We start from the raw sequence: 12,730 nt of genomic DNA, 5'->3' as shown, positions 1-12,730 counted from the left end.
TATAGATCATCCATCTGTACAGAGCAGTCTCTATCATTGTGGCCATATCATTGGCAGCGCCAGCATTGGGGACCCCAGAGAGGTTGTAGTCCCGAAGTGTTGAGACTCATGGTCTCCTCATCTTTCTTGATGTAGGATTACGAGACCGCCTACTGCTGGCAGTGTGTGGAGTGGCTGAGTCCTCACCTTAGGTACCTCTAAACGGAGCTCCCATATTTGTTCTTGCATTGCTGTCATCAGAGTCTGGACAGCTTCCCTCTTTCTGTAATTTGGGCACTACTCAGTAACTTTTTTATTACAAGTTTTGACTCCTCCCGTTTTAGAGCTGCTAGGTAGATGTGATCAAACGTCAGAGCTGAGTTTCCTCTAGTTATTTCTCAGAGCTTGTCCTGTAAGAACTTATTAACTATCCCAGCAATTAACTGGTCTCTCAGGAGCTGATCCAGCTCTTGAAAGGCAGCCATGCCCACTAGGTTACATCTCCGAATCTCCTGTGTCACCTCTTGAAGGACATTCGCTTACCGCATCAGTGTTTCCCCCTCATGCTGAGCCAGTTAAAGAATTTGCTCCTCAGCAGCACCACCTGCACACGGGCTCCATGGACCCTTTTCCAGCAGAGCAAATATCTTCTCTATGGTGTTCCTCTTGAATTCAGAGCACAGCCTCAATGTCAGCCAGGCATTAACCTCTAGCGCATTCAGAGGTAGCTCTGCTTGTAGCTCTGGGGTCAGGTTACACCCCTTGACAGCATTCCAAACCCTTTCCATCCAATCCTGAAGGCCCATGTTACTACCGTCGAACTTGGCGATGTGATGAAGCAGGGTCCCTGCTTCCTAGATGAATTCATTGGGTGGTGTAGTCTGTTCTGGCACCTCAGGGGCTCTGTCAATGTGACATGGCACCCTCAAATCATTCAAGCAAAATTTGAACTCCAATATGGCGCTTCTTCCCTTCTGAGCTTTGCACCGTGCCTCAAAAGTAGTTTTCAACCACATATGGGGCATTAGCACACTCAGGAGAAATTGCACAACAAATTGTATGGTGCATTTTCTCCTGTTATCCTTGATAAAATAAAAATTGTGGCGCTTGTTGTGAATTCTGTGGCAGAGCTCCCTCCTGTGGTCACAAGTGGTACTTCGGCTGATTCTCTCTGTGAGCTTCCGTTGGTGGAGGAAAGTGGTACTGCGGCTTCTGAGTTTCCTTCCTCAGGTGATGTGGTGAAGTCGTTAGGTGCTGCTCTATTTAACTCCACCTAGTGCTTTGATCCTGGCCTCCAGTCAATGTTCTAGTATTGGACCTGTTTCCTCCTGGATCGTTCCTGTGGCCTGCTGCTCTGCATAGCTAAGTTCTGCTTTGCTATATTGTTTGCTGTTTTTTCTGTCCAGCTTGTCTATTTGATTTTTCCTGCTTGCTGGAAGCTCTGGGACGCAGAGGGTGTACCTCCGTGCCGTTAGTTCGGTACGGAGGGTCTTTTTGCCCCCTTTGCGTGGTTTTTGTAGGGTTTTGTGTTGACCGCAAAGTTACCTTTCCTATCCTCGCTCTGTTCAGAAAGTCGGGCCTCACTTTGCTAAATCTATTTCATCTCTACGTTTGTCTTTTCATCTTAACTCACAGTCATTATATGTGGGGGCTGCCTTTTCCTTTGGGGTATTTCTCTGAGGCAAGGTAGGCTTATTTTCTATCTTCAGGCTAGCTAGTTTCTCAGGCTGTGCCGAGTTGCATAGGGAGCGTTAGGCGCAATCCACGGCTGCCTCTAGTGTTGTTGGAGAGGATTAGGGATTGCGGTCAGCAGAGTTCCCACGTCTCAGAGCTCGTTCTATATTTTTGGGTTATTGTCAGGTCACTGTATGTGCTCTGACCTCTATGTCCATTGTGGTACTGAATTATCTTATCATAACACTACTGGAGGCCGAAAGTACTAATGATTCTCAATAGAGGGAAAAAAGAAGTTCTGAGACCATTTTTTTTCTCTGCACTGTGTTTTGCCTTTTTTTTCCCCTAGACATTTGGGTGGTTCAGGACACAGGTGTAGCGATGGACATTAAAGGTCTGTCTTCATGTGTGGATCAGCTCACGGCAAGAGTACAAAATATTCAAGACTTTGTGGTTCAGAATTCTATGTTAGAACCGAGAATTCCTATTCCTGATTTGTTTTATGGAGATAGAACTAAATTTCTGAGTTTCAAAAATAATTGTAAACTATTTCTGGCTTTGAAACCTCGCTCCTCTGGTGACCCAGTTCAACAAGTTAGGATCATTATTTCTTTTTTACGTTGCGACCCTCAGGACTGGGCATTTTCTCTTGCGTCAGGAGATCCTGCATTAAGTAATATCGATGCGTTTTTCCTGGCGCTCGGATTGCTGTACGATGAACCTAATTCAGTGGATCAGGCAGAGAAAAATTTGCTGGCTCTGTGTCAGGGTCAGGATGAGATAGAGGTATATTGTCAGAAATTTAGAAAGTGGTCCGTACTCACTCAATGGAATGAAGGTGCGCTTGCAGCTATTTTCAGAAAAGGTCTCTCTGAAGCCCTTAAGGATGTCATGGTGGGATTTCCTATGCCTGCTGGTCTGAATGAGTCTATGTCTTTGGCCATTCAGATCGGTCGACGCTTGCGTGAGCGTAAATCTGTGCACCATTTGGCGGTATTACCTGAGCTTAAACCTGAGCCTATGCAGTGCGATAGGACTTTGACCAGAGTTGAACGGCAAGAACACAGACGTCTGAATGGGCTGTGTTTCTACTGTGGTGATTCCACTCATGCTATCTCTGATTGTCCTAAGCGCACTAAGCGGTTCGCTAGGTCTGCGACCATTGGTACGGTACAGTCAAAATTTCTTCTGTCCGTTACCTTGATCTGCTCTTTGTCATCATATTCTGTCATGGCATTTGTGGATTCAGGCGCTGCCCTGAATTTGATGGACTTGGAGTATGCTAGGCGTTGTGGGTTTTTCTTGGAGCCCTTGCAGTGTCCTATTCCATTGATAGGAATTGATGCTACGCCTTTGGCCAAGAATAAGCCTCAGTACTGGACCCAGCTGACCATGTGCATGGCTCCTGCACATCAGGAGGTTATTCGCTTTCTGGTGTTGCATAATCTGCATGATGTGGTCGTGTTGGGGTTGCCATGGCTACAAGTCCATAATCCAGTATTAGATTGGAAATCCATGTCTGTGTCCAGCTGGGGTTGTCAGGGGGTACATGGTGATGTCCCATTTCTGACTATTTCGTCATCCACCCCTTTTGAGGTTCCAGAGTTCTTGTCTGATTACCGGGATGTATTTGATGAGCCCAAGTCCGATACCCTACCTCCGCATAGGGATTGTGATTGTGCTATCGATTTGATTCCTGGTAGTAAATTCCCAAAAGGTCGACTGTTTAATTTATCTGTGCCTGAGCACGCCGCTATGCGGAGTTATGTGAAGGAGTCCTTGGAGAAGGGGCATATTCGCCCGTCATCGTCGCCATTAGGAGCAGGGTTCTTTCTTGTAGCCAAGAAGGATGGTTCACTGAGACCTTGTATAGATTACCGCCTTCTAAATAAGATCACGGTTAAATTTCAGTACCCCTTGCCGTTGTTATCTGATTTGTTTGCTCGGATTAAGGGGGCTAGTTGGTTCACCAAGATAGATCTTCGTGGTGCGTATAATCTTGTGCGTATTAAGCGAGGCGATGAATGGAAAACTGCATTTAATACGCCCGAGGGCCATTTTGAGTATCTAGTAATGCCATTCGGACTTGCCAATGCTCCATCAGTGTTTCAGTCCTTTATGCATGACATCTTCCGAGAGTACCTGGATAAATTCCTGATTGTGTACTTGGATGACATTTTGATCTTCTCAGATGATTGGGAGTCTCATGTGAAGCAGGTCAGAACGGTGTTTCAGGTCCTGCGTGCTAATTCTTTGTTTGTGAAGGGATCAAAGTGTCTCTTTGGTGTTCAGAAGGTTTCATTTTTGGGGTTCATCTTTTCCCCTTCTACTATCGAGATGGACCCTGTTAAGGTCCAAGCCATTCATGATTGGACTCAGCCGACATCTCTGAAAAGTCTGCAAAAGTTCCTGGGCTTTGCTAATTTTTATCGTCGCTTCATCTGCAATTTTTCTAGTATTGCTAAACCATTGACCGATTTGACCAAGAAGGGTGCTGATGTGGTCAATTGGTCTTCTGCTGCTGTGGAAGCTTTTCAAGAGTTGAAGCGTCGTTTTTCTTCTGCCCCTGTGTTGTGTCAACCAGATGTTTCGCTTCCGTTCCAGGTCGAGGTTGATGCTTCTGAGATTGGAGCAGGGGCTGTTTTGTCGCAGAGAAGTTCTGATTGCTCGGTGATGAAACCATGCGCCTTCTTTTCCAGGAAGTTTTCGCCTGCTGAGCGAAATTATGATGTGGGCAATCGAGAGTTGCTGGCCATGCAGTGGGCATTCGAGGAGTGGCGTCATTGGCTTGAAGGAGCTAAGCATCGCGTGGTGGTCTTGACTGATCATAAGAACTTGACTTATCTCGAGTCTGCCAAGCGGTTGAATCCTAGACAGGCTCGTTGGTCGCTGTTTTTTGCCCGTTTTGACTTTGTGATTTCGTACCTTCCGGGCTCTAAAAATGTGAAGGCGGATGCTCTGTCTAGGAGTTTTGTGCCCGACTCTCCGGGTTTATCTGAGCCGGCGGGTATCCTCAAAGAGGGAGTAATTGTGTCTGCCATCTCCCCTGATTTGCGGCGGGTGCTGCAAAAATTTCAGGCTAATAAACCTGATCGTTGCCCAGCGGAGAAACTGTTTGTCCCTGATAGGTGGACGAATAAAGTTATCTCTGAGGTTCATTGTTCGGTGTTGGCTGGTCATCCTGGAATCTTTGGTACCAGAGAGTTAGTGGCTAGATCCTTTTGGTGGCCATCTCTGTCGCGGGATGTGCGTACTTTTGTGCAGTCCTGTGGGATTTGTGCTCGGGCTAAGCCCTGCTGTTCTCGTGCCAGTGGGTTGCTTTTGCCCTTGCCGGTCCCGAAGAGGCCTTGGACACATATCTCTATGGATTTTATTTCAGATCTTCCCGTCTCTCAAAAGATGTCAGTCATTTGGGTGGTCTGTGATCGCTTCTCTAAGATGGTCCATTTGGTACCCTTGTCTAAATTACCTTCCTCCTCTGATTTGGTGCCATTGTTCTTCCAGCATGTGGTTCGTTTACATGGCATTCCAGAGAATATCGTGTCTGACAGAGGTTCCCAGTTTGTTTCGAGGTTTTGGCGAGCCTTTTGTGGTAGGATGGGCATTGACTTGTCTTTTTCCTCGGCTTTCCATCCTCCGACTAATGGCCAGACCGAACGAACCAATTAGACCTTGGAAACATATCTGAGATGCTTTGTTTCCGCTGATCAGGATAACTGGGTGTCCTTTTTGCCTTTGGCTGAGTTCGCCCTTAATAATCGGGCCAGCTCGGCTACCTTGGTTTCGCCGTTTTTCTGCAACTCTGGGTTCCATCCTCGTTTCTCTTCAGGGCAGGTTGAGTCTTCGGACTGTCCTGGTGTGGATACTGTGGTGAACAGGTTGCAGCAGATTTGGACTCATGTAGTGGACAATTTGACCTTGTCCCAGGAGAAGGCTCAACGTTTCGCTAATCGCAGACGCTGTGTGGGTCCCCGACTTCGTGTTGGGGATTTGGTTTGGTTATCTTCTCGTCATATTCCTATGAAGGTTTCCTCTCCTAAGTTTAAACCTCGTTTCATTGGTCCGTATAGGATTTCTGAGGTTCTTAATCCTGTGTCTTTTCGTCTGACCCTTCCAGATTCTTTTTCCATACATAACGTATTCCATAGGTCATTGTTGCGGAGATACGTGGCACCTATGGTTCCATCTGTTGATCCTCCTGCCCCGGTTTTGGTGGAGGGGGAGTTGGAGTATATTGTGGAGAAGATTTTGGATTCTCGTGTTTCAAGACGGAAACTCCAGTATCTGGTTAAGTGGAAGGGTTATGCTCAGGAAGATAATTCCCGGGTCTTTGCCTCTGATGTCCATGCTCCCGATCTTGTTCGTGCCTTTCATATGGCTCATCCTGGTCGTCCTGGGTGGCTCTGGTGAGGGTTCGGTGACCCCTCCTCAAGGGGGGGTACTGTTGTGAATTCTGTGGCAGAGCTCCCTCCTGTGGTCACAAGTGGTACTTCGGCTGATTCTCTCTGTGAGCTTCCGTTGGTGGAGGAGAGTGGTACTGCGGCTTCTGAGTTTCCTTCCTCAGGTGATGTGGTGAAGTCGTTAGGTGCTGTTCTATTTAACTCCACCTAGTGCTTTGATCCTGGCCTCCAGTCAATATTCTAGTATTGGACCTGTTTCCTCCTGGATCGTTCCTGTGGCCTGCTGCTCTGCATAGCTAAGTTCCGCTTTGCTATTTTGTTTGCTGTTTTTTCTGTCCAGCTTGTCTATTTGTTTTTTTCTTGCTTGCTGGAAGCTCTGGGACGCAGAGGGTGTACCTCCGTGCCGTTAGTTCGGTACGGAGGGTCTTTTTGCCCCCTTTGCGTGGTTTTTGTAGGGTTTTGTGTTGACCGCAAAGTTACCTTTCCTATCCTCGCTCTGTTCAGAAAGTCGGGCCTCACTTTGCTAAATCTATTTCATCCCTACGTTTGTCTTTTCATCTTAACTCACAGTCATTATATGTGGGGGCTGCCTTTTCCTTTGGGGTATTTCTCTGAGGCAAGGTAGGCTTATTTTCTATCTTCAGGCTAGCTAGTTTCTCAGGCTGTGCCGAGTTGCATAGGGAGCGTTAGGCGCAATCCACGGCTGCCTCTAGTGTTGTTGGAGAGGATTAGGGATTGCGGTCAGCAGAGTTCCCACGTCTCAGAGCTCGTTCTATATTTTTGGGTTATTGTCAGGTCACTGTATGTGCTCTGACCTCTATGTCCATTGTGGTACTGAATTATCTTATCATAACAGGCGCTAAAAGAACATTTTTGTTGGAAAAATTAGATTTTTGTTTATTTTCATGGCTCTACCTTATAAACTTCTGTGAAGCACCTGGGGTTTTAAGGTGCTTACTACACATCTAGATACTTTTGTTGAGGGGTCTGGTTTACAAAAAAGGGCACTTGTAGGAGATTTTCTTTGTTTAGGCAAATCAGGGACTCTCCAAACGCAACATGGCGTACACTAATGATTCCTGCCAGTTTTGCGCTCCAAAACTCATACAGTGGTTCTTTCCTTCCAAGCCCTGTCATGCACCCAAACAGTAGTTTTCCCCCATATATGGGGTATTGGCGCACTTAGGGGAAATTGCACAACAAAGTTTGGGTTCAATTTTCTTCTGTTACCCTTGTTAAATTAAAAATATTGGGACTAAAACAACACTTTTGTTGGAAAAATTAGATTTTTTATTTTCATGGTTCTACCTGGGGGTTCTAGGTGCTCACCACACATCTAGATACATTCCGTAAGGGGTCTAGTTTCCAAAAAGGGGCACTTGTAGTGCGTTTCCATTATTTAGGCAAATCAGGGACTCTCCAAACGCAACATGGCGTCCATTAATGATTAAAGCCTGTTTTGCACTCCAAAACTCAAACATGGCTACTTCCCTCCTGAGCTCTGTCATGCATTCAAATGGTAGTTTCCCCCTTCATATGGTGTATCAGCGTACTTAAGGGAAATTGCACAACGCATTTTAGGGTCAATTTTCTCCTGTTACCCTTGTTAAAATAAAAAAATTGGGGGCTAAAACAACATTTTTGTGGGAAAAATTAGATTTTTTATTTTCACAGCTCTACCTTATAAACTTCTGTGAAGCACCTGGGGGTTCAAGGAACTCACCACTCATCTAGATACATTCCTTGAGGGGTCTGGTTTCCTAAACTCAAACAGTGCTCCTTCGCTTCCGAGCACTGCCATGTGACCAAAAAGTAGTTTTCTCCCACATATGGGGTATCAGCGTACTCAGGAGTAATTGCACAATAAAGTTTGAGGTTAATTTCTCCTTTTTTATTCTTGTGAAATTAAAGAGTAAGAGCAGGACTATTGCCCTGCGAACAAATGTGAATAGGAAAATTACTTAAAGGTGTTATTTCACCATATCAATCATTATAAAATAGGAAGTCAATGAATAACAAACATTTTAACAATGTCCCCACAGAGATTAAGGCTTGCTACCACCAGTCGAGTTAAAAATGTTACCCACAGAGAATGAGAGAGAGTATTCCGACAGCACTTGTGATCCGGCCTTTATACAGGCAGGGTAATGTGCTGCATCGGACAATCACAGTTATGCCAATACTTGTCTTGGCTGTGATGGCTCTGGAAGTGCACACAGTCTAAAATCATGTTGATTGGCTGCACTGTAGTTTTTCAACAAGCTTTATTAGACTGTCGAACAGGAAACTGGGCATACAGTAAAAGACCATGTTTGCGGCTCGGTTACAGACATTAAGTGATCAGTTTGGACTCTGAACCTTCCCGTTTGGTTTTGCTCATTCCTACTTTTAACCCTTCTAACTTCCTAACAACAAAAATGTTTAAAAAATTATTTATCAACTATGTTATGTGACATAACTCTATGGCTTCATGGCATTAGAATTAAAAGTTTGAAAATTGCGAAATTTTCACCAAATTTCTGATATTTTCACAAATAAATGCACGTTATATCGAACAAGTGCTACCACTATCATGAAGCACAATATGTAATGGGAAGACAGTCTCAGATTCACCGGGATCCATTGAATCGTTCCAGAGTCATTGCTTCATAAAGTGACAGTGGTCAGATTTAAAAAATGAGGCTTGGTCATTAACGAACAAAGTGGCCTGGCCCTTACTGGGGTAAATACAGATCCAAAACCAAAGTCTGGAAACAAATACAAGCCCCCTACCATGCCCCCTAAAAAATACAAACTAGATGACCTAAAAAACAGACTCAGACCAGATGCCTACATAAGTTCACACCTGCCCTTAATACAAGACCACTACACTAATGTAGACACAAGGTTCTCCTAACCTAACACAGACCCCTAACTAATACAGACCATATATACTTGTGTAGCAGATCATAATCTTCTGCTTTGTGGAGCTTTCCTGATGCTTTGCCCTCAGGTTTCAAGGCTTGAAAAGATATGTATAACCTTACCTGGGTAGGTAGTTTAGTAGAACCAGGGCCAGCCCATTACAGTGTTGGACTTGGGTGCCAAAGACCCACCGGTAACCAACTCCAGGGCCTCTCTTTTCCGCTACATGGAAATGTGGCATTATCCTCAATCACAAATGTATATAACAATGATCTGGGTAGATTGATAAATGAATACGAAGCCTCCTTTGTCTGTACATAGTGATTTATGTATATTGTGCCAAGTACTGCTCATATAAGAAGGTGGCGGCCCACTCCTGCGCAGGGGCCCATCAGAGGATTTTCCTGTTCTCCTGTGGGCCAGTCCAAGCCTGAGCACATATATGGTCATGTGACCGGTTTTGTGGAGGTTCTAGATACATTTTAGTGAGAGATAACTGGACAGAATGGGGGGGGGGCATTGTAAGTATTACTCATATGGCATGATGATGAATGTCCCATTGAGAGAGTCAAAATTCAGCATTGGCCAAATACAGACCTTTAATACTACAACTGCTGGAGTGCTAAAAAAATATCTTTAGAATATCACTATGAAAAGCTTCTACACAAAGCACTTGAGGCTTTTTACAGTATAATTGTTTAAATGGTTTACAACGTTAAAAGTCTAAAGATGAATCGACAGAAATGAGGTCACATGAGTTCATCTGGGAAAAGAGAAAGTTAGGTCAAAAGTCACCTGGAATCATTGAAGGAAACTACTTTGGTTAAGAAACGATGATAAGGGCATTTACATATAATCTTTGACCATGCGCAGACATTTTTAGACGTCAAGTTAAGCGTGTGAATATTTGAATGATATCGATCCTATTAGCACTAGGACTATCCGCGCTACTGCAAAAATATTTTTTGTAAAACTAATGTTAAAAGTCTACCTGAATGGAAACCTTCCAAAGAGAAATTAATATATCAGGATATATTTGACTCATAATGATCGGCCATAATATTGAACCCGCCTGCCTAGAGGTCCTTTTTGTGCCACCAAAACATCTCTGAGGTCTGGACTCCACAAGCTCCTTGAAGGTGTCCTCTGGTATCTGGCACCGACATTAAAGGGTTTGCCCTAACTTTAATATTGTTGGCCTATCCTGAGGATAGAGGATAGATCATCAATACCCAGCACCCCCTGCCGATCACCTGTTCCTGATTTCATTGACAGCATCCAGATGTGCTTAGCTGCAGAGCGGAAAAGTACAGCTCCATCAACTGCACGTTTGCCACAGCAAGATACTGCAGATCCACCCCTATTTACATGAGGGGCAGATATGTAGTACCCCACTGTGGAAACTATGCAGTTAACAGCTGTGCGTGGGCTGTGTTATATAGTACGTGGCTGTGTTATATAGTACGTGGCTGTGTTATATAATGCGTGGCCACTGTTACATATTGCGTGGCCTGTATTAACGCATCGGGTATTTTACAATATGTATGTATATAGCAGCCACATAGTATATAGCACTGGCCACGTAGTATTTGTCTGCTATATACTACATGGCTCCTATATACTATGTGGCCTGTGCTATATACTATGAGGCTGCTATATACATACATACATACATATTCTAGAATACCCAATGCGTTAGAATCGGGCCACCATCTAGTGCATTTATAATGCTTCAACTTTCTCACTGCTTCAGTTTTCATCTCACAGGCAGCCAGTGTTGGGGAGGCAGTACAGCAGAGATGACAGTACTGTGACAGGACAACTACATTGAAAATGTGTTTATAATGAGACACAATTCAACTAGGCTGTACTGTGTTAGTTATAATCAGGCACAACTCTACAGCAGAGCTGACAGCAACATGAGAAGACAAGTGTTGCTTTATATGTGTTTGTAATGAGACATGGTTCAATATTGCTTTACTGTGTTAGTTATGATCGCACACAGCTCTGTAGTGAGATCAGGAGAGCAGTCATCACACTGGTTACTCCCCCTTTCATTTAAAATAAGCTCTGGTGGTAGATTCTCAGGGAGAGAAGCTGGGAGGATATAAGGACATATCCTAGTGGTGGAATAAGATGTTCAACTTTGGAAATGTTTCTCAGATGAAACAATGAAGACTTAATAAGGGCCGATGCTTAGTTCTTTTTCAATAACTCAGTGTTATTGTCTTGTGTTTCCCAGAAAAAGAGGTTGCCATTTTCTAGTTAGGCATTGACATCCGACCAAATGAACCTTTGTTTTTCTGGGTTCAGTTTCAGCCATCCTTGGTTCAAACATTCATGCAGTTCATCTATACAGGAATTGATAACTGGAGATGGATCACTGACACCTGTAATGAATGTTATTATAGACTATGTTGTATTCAAAACATTCCTTATGCAAAATTGTATTTAAAAGTTCGGACAGTGGAATTGTTTTTTTAATTCACGCCTCCCCCCTCCCCCACTAAAAAAACCCTTACACAATAAGACATAGCCAATATAGTATTTTCCTACCTTGATCACGACTACATTTTTATGTATATCAATTATTGATTGTTTGATTTTAATTAATCTATAAGAGATTGCACCCCTCCCCCCCCAAAAAAAAATGAAGGGTTAAAAATAGTCTCCTGTGAGATATCTAAAAGTCAGCAATGTAGCTATAGGGCTGTGAGATGCTTAAAGAGACTCTATCGCCAGGTTTTTGCCCCATAATCTGAGATCAGCATAATGTAGGAGCAGAATCCTTGATTCCAGTATTGTGTCGCTTACTGATGTATAATGGACTCAATAGACCACTGATGATGAAGTGGTAGCTGTATACCCGATGCTCAAGAGATAGGAGAATGAGCTTCATAAAACCAAAGATATTTATTAAAGGAAGTTTAACAAAAAGGGAAAAGGTGCCTGAGGGGAGGACCCTCTGAATCACGACACTGTACCACGTAGTGGAGCACCGGGCAAGGTATACCCCTATACAGGGATTCCCCGTCACAACACCAGGAGGCCTTAATGCAGCGAATCCTGGACCAGAGAGACAACCCATACAGACCGGATAGCTGAAACTGTAGAATACTGGCTCTGTCCGTGGAGAGAATCCCGGGAGTTCCGAGTAATCCTGGAAAGACTGATCCAGTCGGTAGTGGTATCTGGATAGATCCCAGAGGAATCCAGGATAGGGAACTGCCAGCAGAGGATTCTGTGGAGACAGAGATATTATCATAGTGCAAAGCCACAGACTTCCAATCGCAGAGCACAAGCAGACGTGGCCTGAGCAGGAGGCAACGATCCTAAGAATTAACAAGTTGCCCAGGCACCTCCCTTAAGGGGAGAATGCCTTTTATGCACAGAGCATTACAGCACAGACAACCCTAATAGGTGCCCTGCTGCTTTAAGTATGTGCAGGAAGCGGGGCGCGCCTCCTAAGAGCATTTACTGGAGACCTGCCAAGGAGATGCAGGTTCCTAGCAGAGAAAGGAGCTGCCGATCATCTGGAGCCACGGACAGGGTGAGCAGTACCAGTGGAGCTGCATGATAGGCGCCGGTCTCCCTATCTATGAGAGACCGGCCCGCGGCTGAGGGCATGATAGCTGCTTGCTGTAGTTTTGATAAAATCCCTGTTCCATCAGCAGATTATTACTAGAGGACTAGTAAACCTGCTGCCGTGTAGTCCTCCATATTCATGAGCTCTATATAACCCCGCCTCCACCCCTGATTGGCAACTTTCTGCC

Source organism: Ranitomeya imitator, chromosome 9, assembly GCF_032444005.1.
Source record: "Ranitomeya imitator isolate aRanImi1 chromosome 9, aRanImi1.pri, whole genome shotgun sequence".
NCBI lineage: Eukaryota > Metazoa > Chordata > Amphibia > Anura > Dendrobatidae > Ranitomeya > Ranitomeya imitator.
The sequence above is the reverse complement of the archived record's forward strand: the minus strand, read 5'-3'. Positions refer to the sequence as shown.